This window comes from Staurois parvus, unplaced genomic scaffold (genome assembly GCF_062004578.1).
Source record: "Staurois parvus isolate SC_StPar_1 unplaced genomic scaffold, SC_StPar_1.0 ptg000155l, whole genome shotgun sequence".
Lineage (NCBI taxonomy): Eukaryota > Metazoa > Chordata > Amphibia > Anura > Ranidae > Staurois > Staurois parvus.
Genome location: NW_028317951.1, coordinates 20130208 through 20141834, shown reverse-complemented (window position 1 = coordinate 20141834; position 11627 = coordinate 20130208). Strand labels below are relative to the sequence as shown.

The 11627-nt window shown below is 40.2% G+C and overlaps 1 pseudogene; it reads left to right on the top strand.

The window, feature by feature from the left end:
* The first annotated feature begins 2050 nt into the window (after nt 1–2050).
* Nucleotides 2051–3014, top strand: LOC149463322 (uncharacterized; annotated as a pseudogene).
* Nucleotides 3015–11627: the final 8613 nt, after the last annotated feature.

Here is an 11627-nt window from a genome sequence, read left to right as displayed (position 1 = left end):
ATGACTCTCTTCCCACAATTCCATAAGATCTTGCATTGCTCGTAATTCATTAATTGTAAGATTAGTAGATGCAGAGTTTCCACTGGCCTGAGATCGATTCCTATCATTAGGTTTATCATAGAGAACCTTAAACATTAAACGTATAGCACAGGGGTGGGCAACTATGGCCCTCCAGCTGTTGGTGAACTACAAGTCCCATCATGCCTCTGCCTTGGGAGGCATGCTTGTAACTGTCAGTTTTGCAATGCATCATGGGACTTGTAGTTCTACAACAGCTGAAGGGCCACAGTTGCCCACCCCTGGTCTAGCAATAAATGTACATCTTTTATAATTTCAAAATTATCTACATTAGACTCTGGACAAAAGGTCAAGCCCAATTGTAATACTTGAGTTTCCTTTGGTGTAATAGAATAGGAAGATAAATGTATTATTTCAAAATGGGCTTGTCCATTGAACTGACACAGGGAGATTTTCCAGGATATTTTTTCTTGAATCAGGAGTGTTGGTAGCTGAAAAAATAAGTACAACTTTAGTGTCAACTGGTGCAGGATTTGGATTCGGTACCACGTGTGGATAGGGCAGACGCTGGATGCAACGATAGACTGGAAGAGGTACATACCTTACCCCAGTGAGAGGTAGAATTACCCAACAACATTTTTGATGAGAAGGATAAGGGTTGTGAAAATGTGATTGTGCTTGTTTAGGACGTACTGACAATGGTTTACGTTCATGGATAGTAACCGATATACTTTCCAACATTGTAGCCAAATGGACTGAATCTGCTGCTCTGTGCAAAATCAGTGCGCAAAGCAAGTAAATATAACATGTTTGCTTTTTAATATTACTTTTAGAATTACTTTAAGTATAATAACCAATACAATAAGCAGTGAGACACATAATTGTAGTGAAGGCAATCTGATTAATAAATTAGTTCAGTTGACCATATGACCACGCTTATGCTAATCAAATGACGTTTTCCTGGAAACTGTATATATGCCTTTAATATCTTATGATACTGTACCTCATAACACAACAAATAAATTGGCAATTTCAGTCACAGAAGCACCAGCTAAGCAGGCACCAACAATTTGCCCTCTTTGAAGCTCAGTAAGCTCTGACATGACTCTGTATTACTAGCACATGCAGTGAATAACAAAAGTGAGGCTTCCCACCTGTTACCTAGGTGTCTTATCACACAGTGGAAGCAAAAGAGTGTTATATCCACTTTCATTGTAAAACATGTCATCACTTTCACACCTGCAAATCATGTAGTGTTTTCATTTGTCTAACCCCTGCACATGTGACAATACCTAACTAACAAACATCCTACAGTAACTAAGCTTAACACAAGTGCAAACCAACTTAACTAACTACATGCAATAAGTAAGAAGAATAGGACAAGTAGGGTCAGGAGGTAGCCATAGCCAATCAGTTGAGAAGCAGTAGTGACAGAGAAGAAGAACCACCCTGCGTTACTCTCTATGGAATTTCTCCTGCGTCAGCTGATGGAGAGGGTCACAGCTCCAGGAGGAGATGAATTGATGCAGCTCTGCCTCTCTCTCCCATCCTCGGCAGCTTCTGTCCAGCTCCCGGAGCTTCCTGCAGTAAGCCCAACTATTGTGTCCTCTCCTTTTCCTGTTCTGCCTCCGGCCTCTGACAGGAAGAGTCCTCAGCTTCGTTTTCCAGTTCCAGGCCTCCTCCACCTCCTCTGGCAGTGTCTGCAGCCCAATCCTCTTCTGCAAGCAATGTCGACCCCGAGCTCACCAGAACGGTCCAGCAATGGATCGGCAAGGCTGAAGAGAAGCTGCAGGATCACTTCTCCTTCTCTCAGGAGGCCACACAAGGGTAAGGGTGCTGCAAAAGTTAATTCCCTACTCCTTGCCTCTGCAAATGTACAAAATAACCAACAAAGGAGACGTCTGATGCCGCATTCTAGTATTTGTATTTCACCCCCTTCTATGCCTGCTGATATTCCTAACAGGAGGTGACAGTTGCAACTGTACCTGACACTGCTGCGTTGGCTGATCATAGTGTGCCATTAACTGCTGCTATGATTGCCCCTAATGACTTTGCAGGTGAGACTTTAAATCAGCATTTATTGTCTAATTTAGCTACTTCATTTAATAGTTCTGCTGACAATTTTAAACGTATTCTTACGTCTACTCCTGCGATTCCTTCAGACAGTATTCTGAAAGCTTGGTCTGTGCCGTTGGACTTTCCTACTATTCCTCCAGTTGTTAAGTCCATCACTGTTCCTGATTTGTCCCCTTTTGCTGTTTCGGTTCCGGAATGCTGTCTTAAAGAGGTCTTGACGTGTGAGATATCTCTGTTGGGGTTTCATTTGATGTCATCTGTCAAAGAACAAATTTGGAAAGGGGATTATGTTGATCTGTTATCCCTGTTACCTTCAGTAAAGGATAACAGATTGGATATTAAGGAATCAGATAAATCTAACGTTGATAAGCGTAAATCTGCACCTCGATCTTCTAATAACTGGTTGCAGGCATTTTGTATCTATGCCAGTGGGATGGTAGAAAAACACCCTGAATTGTGTTGTGGAATGTTTTCAACATGTTGAAATAATCCTTGAAGTGTATAAAAAGTTTTCTGGATTAGCATGGTTCTCGTATGATGAATCATTCTGTCAAAAATTGGCTGTTCATAAAAATTTGAAGTGGGGTTCTAAGGATGTCGGTTTGTGGCTTAATTTATTGTTGCCATAGAAGCAGTTTTTGAAACAACCTTTTTCTCAGTCGGGGCCTTTTAAGAAAGGCCTTTGCTTTAGTTTTAATGACGGACTCTGCAAATTGCCTAATTCTTGCAAGTACAAGCATGAGTGTGCAACGTGTGCTGGGTCACATCCAGCCTCTCATTGCTTTAAAAAGTTAACTATGAATAATCCTGCCCAATGTAAAGATATGTTTCTGAAAAGCAGTCACGCCGGTGAAGTTAATCAAAATGTTGCCATATCTCCGCATTTGGCCAAATCAGGAGATGGCAGAGTTACTCATTAATGGTTTTGAATATGGTTTTTATTACCTACATTCTTGGGTCCTGGTTGTATGCTAAATGATAATTTTCCTTCTGTGCAGAGGTTTAGCTGTGTAGTAGCCACGGAAATAGAGAAAGAAGTTTGTGAGGGTAGAGTTGCGGGCCCCTTTTTCTAATCCCCCATTTGTTAATTTCTGAATTTCTCCCCTAGGTTTAATTCCAAAGAAAGAACCCAATAGCTTTAGTTTAATCCATCATTTATAATTTCCTGTTGGTTTATCTTTAAATGATGACATTGATCCACTTTTCTGCACCGTCTCCTACGCATCTTTTTGATGATGCCGTTTAGGTAAATCTGTTTTGTTGGCTAAGGCCGATGTAAAGTCAGCTTTTTGGTTATTACCAATTCATCCTTCCGGGTTCAACTCTTTTGGGTTTTCATTTCAATGGTAGTTATTATTTTGATCGCTGCCTCCTGATGGGTTGGAGGATGCCCTGGAGGAGGGGAGAAATGCGTCAATGTAATTTCCGGTCCGGTAAGGTCTTCATGACATCACATACGGTGAGTGGAGTGCATGCCATCACCGGCGCTCCGGAGCCATTGTTGCTGACTAGCGCTGTCTGGATGTGGGAGGTCACAGAGCACATACTATTTTAAGGCTTATCTATTGTTCACAACATGTGAGTGCAATATGTACTTTGGTTATCTTTAAACAAAGGAGTGTTACAGTATTACACTATCAGTGCCCCCCTTATTTGATTCTTTTCTGCCTGCATGAGGATTGTTGGAAGGTATTGAGGAAGTGCGCCATTTATCCTATTCTGAATCCTGCATATTCCTGGGAACACATTTCACCAGTGAAAACCTTGTTGACTCTTAAGCCCTACAAGCTAAGAGTCCATCAAATCTGGTGAGTATGGATTGTATTGGAAAGTGGTCACTGAGCACTGTGTGATGATATTATTCAAAGAACACATTTTGTTTTGGCACAGATTTTTTGATTGGAGCACCTAATCACCGTTTTTTGGAACAGTGGACTTTATCACATAAAAATGATTTGTATTTATTTTATTTTTGCGCTGTGTTATTGATTATATTTATTAGTCATGGTGTTGTCACCTTGTGAACAGCAGCATTAATTGTTATTTATTGAGTTTAATGGTTTGTCACATAAGCGTGGGTTTTTTGTTTATTTATTTATTTATTGTTTTTGATTCTCTAATTTGGGACTAGACTGTAACAATTTTTTTCTTTGCTGGTACGGCAGGCGTGGAATGTCTTGGTTTGACTTGCGCCCTGCTTTATCGTTGTTACATTCTTTTTGGCCAGCTCCTGATGTTGTTATTTTACATCTGGGTGGTAATGACATTGGTTTTCACAAAACGTTAGATTTGATTTATCAGATCAAATTTGTCCTTTTCCATTTCCATTTGGTTTTACCTAATTCGGTGCTTATCTTTTCTGAAATCGTTCCAGGGTTGTGCTGGTTGCTGAACTCAGAGCTTCGTCTTTCAGACATGTTGATTTGGAGGGCAGCTTACATGGTTTTTATCGTACAGACAATGTTCATCTTTCTGATGTTGCTCTGGATTTATTTAACCTTGATTTGCAATCTTGTGTTGAATTGGCCATGGCTCAGATGGGGTGCCAGGCTCAGTTAGGTTGAGCCTGGCATGAGGGGACAATTTTAGACAATTTATTGTTAGTTCGAGCTGTAATGGCTGAACTAATCTTTAGGTTTAAAAAAACAGTTAGTTTTAGTATAAAAAATGGGAAAGAAACAGCGCTAGGTGTCTAATAATAGTACAGATGAATGGGTATATGGATTATAGAGATGATTAGTTAAGCTGCTAGCATAGAAAGTAAACCTCAAGAAACTTCGAATAATAAGTCATAAAATATGCAGCGCTCATAGATAAGGTCTCAAGATCCACAGAAACCTATTGACATATAATGTTCTAAATATACCATTAAATATGAAGTATATAAAACTGGTGACTTCTGTGGTGCATCCCTGGTTAGGGAACCGGAACAAAGTTCGTGACTCTTGTGTTGAACAAGCTGAAAGAAGTTTGCACTAACCAGATATCTCAGCAAATGGAGCATGGAGTAATTAAGACCTACTCCTGGTACTCTGAAAGAAAGCCACTGGAGAGGATGATGTCATCTGATCACTCGCCACTAGATGTCATGTTCCCAGAACAGCAGGACGATGATTCCAAAAATGCACATCAGCCAGTAAGGAGATGAATCCAACAAGCCAGCCAGCATCACACAGGAGACCAAGAGAAACCAGGCACCTTCAAAAAGCCCAGGCTCCAAAATTGGTCACAGGAACAAGGGGCAGCTAAAGGATATGTCCAGACAGTGGGGGGGCACCTCCCTGACGCGTTTCGTGTCAACACACGTTTTCAAAGTTACCCTTTGAAAACGTGTGTTGACACGAAACGCGTCAGGGAGGTGCCCCCCCACTGTCTGGACATATCCTTTAGCTGCCCCTTGTTCCTGTGACCAATTTTGGAGCCTGGGCTTTTTGAAGGTGCCTGGTTTCTCTTGGTCTCCTGTGTGATGCTGGCTGGCTTGTTGGATTCATCTCCTTACTGGCTGATGTGCATTTTTGGAATCATCGTCCTGCTGTTCTGGGAACATGACATCTAGTGGCGAGTGATCAGATGACATCATCCTCTCCAGTGGCTTTCTTTCAGAGTACCAGGAGTAGGTCTTAATTACTCCATGCTCCATTTGCTGAGATATCTGGTTAGTGCAAACTTCTTTCAGCTTGTTCAACACAAGAGTCACGAACTTTGTTCCGGTTCCCTAACCAGGGATGCACCACAGAAGTCACCAGTTTTATATACTTCATATTTAATGGTATATTTAGAACATTATATGTCAATAGGTTTCTGTGGATCTTGAGACCTTATCTATGAGCGCTGCATATTTTATGACTTAGTTAGTTTTAGTAATTTTATTATTTGATACATATAAGCGGTATTTATTATTATATATATTATTACCAGCAATAAAAGGGCTGCTGCCAATTCATACTATTTGTAAGGACTGCTGTTTATTTTTTTCACTAAAGTTTGATAATTCAGGTTCTGTCTTTGGACCCAGAAGGAGATAAAGAGATCTCATTCACAGGAAACAGGTACATGATAGCTAACAGGAAGCCAAACCTAACTGGAATACAGGTAAAATTCTAAAGCACTTTCATACTCCAGAAGTGGAGAGTAATAACTGGAACCTGCTAGCTACTGGGATAAAGGAACACCACCAGCAGATAGATGCTCTCTGTTTTAACTTATACAGGAAAAAAGTTACATTACTTTTTTCTCTTACAAAAATATCAAATCAAATGTCAGAACATTGTACGGATCCCCATTGTGTCCCCTTTTTTAAAAAGTGACACCTCAAGGTAATTTTTTTTATGCCAATTTTTTTGGGAAATTAAGAAACATGCTGGCATTGAAGTGGTAAGGGGCATTTGGCCTTTATTAATCATTCACTCAAGCCACATCTTCTGTTATTAGTGAAAGAAAGTTCCCTGGAACATGAAATTGCATTGTGTGCCATGTCTACATGTCATGGAAAAACTCAAAACAATTTAACCCCCCAAATCCCACAATCATTGGTGGTCAGTAGCATTTTTTACATGTACTATATCACTGGTAGTTAACGTCCCTTTAAATGCCCACTCCAAAACAATAGCAACATTGGTAGTCAGTGACATTTTAACCCCAATAACCATCCCCAATGAAAAACATAGTTATTCTTCACCTGATTCTGACTATTGACTTTGTCACCCAATCATTGACTCTGACTCCTAACAACTGACAAGTGATGTGAGAAATGATTCTGACACATTACAACTGACTGATACATGACTCTGACACCTTACTCTAACAAGTGACCAAGCGACTCTGACACTTCACAAGTATCTCTGACTAAAGATGAGCTGAACTCCCTGGGTTAGGTTTGAGTGTGGTTTGGAGAATTTCAAAGAAGTTCTGATGATGAACCTGAACACCACTAAACACAAGGAGCTGAATCTGTCAAAACTGTCAATTTTCATTGGCATAAGGTAAAGAGTTGTCAAAAATAACTGGGGGGTGGGCACTGCTCAGGGGAACATGTAACAGTGAAAAAAAAATACATTAAATAAATAAATGCCATTCAGCCAGGAGCATTGACATTTACAAAGAAAAAAGGTTTTAAAGCGGCAAATGACATTCCTTCTGGCTTCTATTTTTCCTTTTGGCTTCTATTTTTTTTAACAAAACAGGAGTGCTTTATTAAAGTCAATTTCATAGAACAGCATAAGTTATAAAAGTGACATAGTTCATTGCCGCACATAACCAGCGAATAGGCCCTCAACCCTCTATGCACCAAATTACGTAGGTCTAATAAGGACCCCAAGAAAGCCGCCTCCAAACAAACCACAGTTTGGATCTGGAGCTTACAAACCACCAATGAATTGAAACCAACACCGCCACTCAAAAGTACACTTGAAAGTTTAGTAGGGCCAACCCCCTCCCCCCTTCCCCAGCCAGGGAGGAAACCAAAGAGTGGACTTTCACCAAATGGGGAAGTGCGCTATTCCAAATAAAAGAGCCAACTAAACCACCAGGAAGACCAATTGTTTCAGCGGTAAATGGTCCACTAGAAAGGGTGGGACAATACCTGGACAATCTCATCAAGGGCATGGTGATACAGATGCCCTCTTACATACAATATACTAGAGATGTCATTTGTAAGATACAGAAGCTAGAGATCCCCCAAGGGGCCCTTCTTGTAGGGATTGATGTGGAATCTCTTTACACATCTATATCCCATCAGCACAGTGACTAAATGGTTAGCACTTCAGAACTAGGGTCGTTAGTTCGAATCCCAGCCACGGCACCACCTGCCTATAGTTTGCATGTTCTCCCTGTGCCTGTGTGGGTTTCCTCCAGGTACTTTTGGTTTCCTCCCACACTCTAAAGACATGCTGGTAGGTTAATTGGCTCCTGTCCAAATTGGCTCTAGTATGTGTATGTATGAATGTGAGTTAGGGACCTTAGATTGTACAACCCTTGAGGGTTAGGGACTGATATGAATGTACAATATATATGTAAAGCGCTGTATAAATTGATGGCGCTATATAACTACCTGTAATAATAATAATAATAATAATAATGTGGTCTTCGACTGTGGCCTCCTGTCTTGAAACTCACTATTTGGAATTTGGGGCCCAAAATGAGTTAATTGTACAATTGTTGGACTTCTTACTTTATAACAACTTTTTCCAGTTTTTGGGTATTTACTACTAACAAGTTACGGGCACCTCGATGGGTGCCCCATGGGCTCCAGCATATGCCTGTAGAAGAGATGATAATTCAAGACAGGGTCTGACCAGATTTATCACAAGATTTGGTTCTCAATGGGGAAGGGTGAGTTCCATACTCTCCCAACATTGGCACGTCTTGACCTCTAATCCTATCATTGCCCAAAACCTTCTATGGTAGCCACAAGAGCGAATAATTTAAAAGATATTGTGGTACACTCAGAATTTGTTAGAAGTCCTTCTCCCAGTTAGTTACCACCCATTACTGGAATGTTCCCTTTCGGACATTGTTCCATGTGTCCTTATGTTGAGAAGACTGGGATCTTCACCGGGACGGAACGTGCGAAAGTGTATGATATTAAGAGCTTTATTAATTGCTCCATGGAAAGGGTACTTTATATGATTAAATGCCCATGTAAGAAATTTTATATAGGTAAGACAAAAAGATCTTTGTGTATCCGGATCGGTGAAGATCTTAGAGCCATTAGGAGTAATAGTGATCCAAAACAGGGCAAAAAAGTGAACCCTCTAGTGCTTCATTTTAAAGAAAATCACACTTGCTCAATTGTGGGCTTAAAAGTAAAGGGTTTTTTGCCCTAAAATGATCTGCTAGAAGGAGTGATTTTGATAAGGTACTCCTCCAGCAAGAAAATTGTTGGATTTATAGATTAGGAACTTTGGTCCCAAATGGCCTAAAAATTGAGATGAATTTTAGGAGTGTTTCTCCCTGGGTAATATCTGACTAAGAAGATGTTTTGAGTAATATTTAGAATATGGGGTATTTCTAACTGTCTCTTGGTTGATTGATTGCCCCTGTAGGGACGGTCTTTCTGTTTTAAATTGGTTAGCATGTGAATTTGGGATTGAGACTTGGGCTATCTCTGTGGGGTAGATGCTTGCCGATGTGCTTTCCCATACTGATACTCTGCCCGAGATGGCCAATGTTTATTGAATCGACTTGAAACTTGTGGTTTTTAAACAGTTAAATAAACATACCTTTGATCACAGTAAATGATAGCAGCTGAGCTTTCTAAGGGCACCATTTAATGCTGAAGTTGCCTCATTATGGTAAGGTGCATGAGATATGAGGTGATTGTCAGTGTGTTCACCAGCACTGGGAATATTTCTTTTGATGTGAGGGTAGCACGTATGCTATTTTAAAGATATGACACTACATGTAATTCTTTCGGAGGTACATTTTCTATATGAAAGTGTATGGATTTAGGAGCTCAATCATGAAGGAAGGTGGATTTTGTGGACACTTTTCCAAATTTTTAAGAGGGTAAGAGTAAGGATGACAGAAGGTTAGAAGTGGACACATGGTGGAGTGTTTTTTCACATATATGCACTCATTTTGTAAGTGCATTTTTTTTGTGTTGAATATCGTGCGTATTATATTCCCCTGTGTGGTGTTACCGGTGTTTGGCATTTTTAGCCCCCTTTTTTTTCTTTTTCATAATTATATGTAGCTAGATCATAGCTTTGAATCATGTTTGTACTTGCAGACTCTGAAGATTCTCCATACTGTGAGCTGCCGAGTGCTCCCTGCTATGATGTATGATCCTGTGCATGTTTGATGCCTGAGCACTAAATTTCTTCATCTGCACATACCACACAGTTCAGGGGGGAGAAATGACATGAGTGATGATGTTGATCCAATCGGGACTTTGTTAAAGCATACTACATTGTAGGCCTGGCTTCCTCTTAAACTCTAGTTATTATACTATAGTATCACCTTCTTTTATTTAGTCTGTAGTTTGGAACAAACAATATTATTGAACAATACTTTTGAACAAGTGGGGAAGTATATGAACCTTCAGGTTGAATATTTAAACATTCTGTTGCATTATGAAAATGTTCTTCTCTTCTAGTGGGCAAGTGATTCCACAAAAAGGCTTCCAATTTTTACATTTTTATTTAACCAATTGGGAGTCAAAGCTTTTAGGTTGTAAATCCAGCAAGCTGGTTTATGGAGATGTATTTTTTCTTGATCTCCGCTATGTGTCAATACAATTTTGATGAGTTTTGCTTCAATTTGTTAGCATATCTAGATCTGCTAGTACAGAAAACACTCCCCTCCCCCCAGACTGACAATGCTGCTGCCCAAACATGCCCCTGTGCTCCTTCACCCAAAGTGGGGGCACTCTAATACAGAAGGTGTGTTACTGGCCAGATCACCAGGTGAAAGCAGAGGGAAAAAGCCTAAAAAAAAAGAAAACTAAAGCAGCAACCATGTCTAATGATTTGTAATCTGCAATATATTACTTTTTATGGCTTGGGGTTTAATATAGCTTTAAGTACATTGACGTTAAAAAGTAACTTAGGCTCCATCAGATCACCTATGCAATGCTGTAAGGGTGGTGGGTTGGGGAGAAACAGTATTTTGACAATCCTGGACCCCAACCATGCATACAAACTCAACTGTTGTCTCATGGAATGTGTAGCTTTGAATGATTCAAATAAGAGACAAGCTGTATTTTCCTCCTATCACAATTAGTGTTGGGCATGATGTTTGAATTGAACATAAGTTTGACTCGAATATCGGCCGTTCATGAGTTTGTGTGCCCCCATGTTGAGTGAATGTGGCCTGGTATGGAGGGGGGAAAGCTCGCCCATCCCTCTCCTTTCCTGACCTGATGGGCTGCATGCTTGGATAAGGGTCTGGTATAGATTTTTGGGGTGACCCCCCGCCATTAAAAAAAATTTGGCTTGGGGGTTCCCCTCAAAATCCATGCCAGACCTGAAGGACTTAGTATTAATGGGGGGACCTCATGGTTTTTTTTTTAATTAATACCTTATATGTGTATCTTCCACTACAGACTTTTCCTGAAGCCAGGCCATGATAGATCCACAAAGTAGATTTGTCTTCTTACTATGTACAATGGATAACAGGTGACTTATTTTAGTAAACATGTACAGTTGTGTCCAAAATTATTCAACCCCCAATGCTGTAAAGGGGTTTAGGGACTATAGTGTACATTTGGAATTGTATTCAGAATCAAATCCTACAAGGACGTTGTAACTACCCAAATGCAACTAAAATGACATCAATTGTTTATGTAATACAGTAGTAAATGGTTCTTATGTGGTTTCTTCATTGCCACAATTATTCAACCCCTTAAAGACTACCACTCTGAAGAACAGAGGTTCATACAGGTGCTTTCCATCAGGTATTGAAAACACCTGTGGATGTCACCGAGCAGCAATCAAGCATAATAAGCACCAATTAGGCAGCTTTAAAATGACTGTGATACTCAGCTCCTTCTAGACATTTACTGGTGTGGTTACAAACATGGTGAAGGCAAGAGA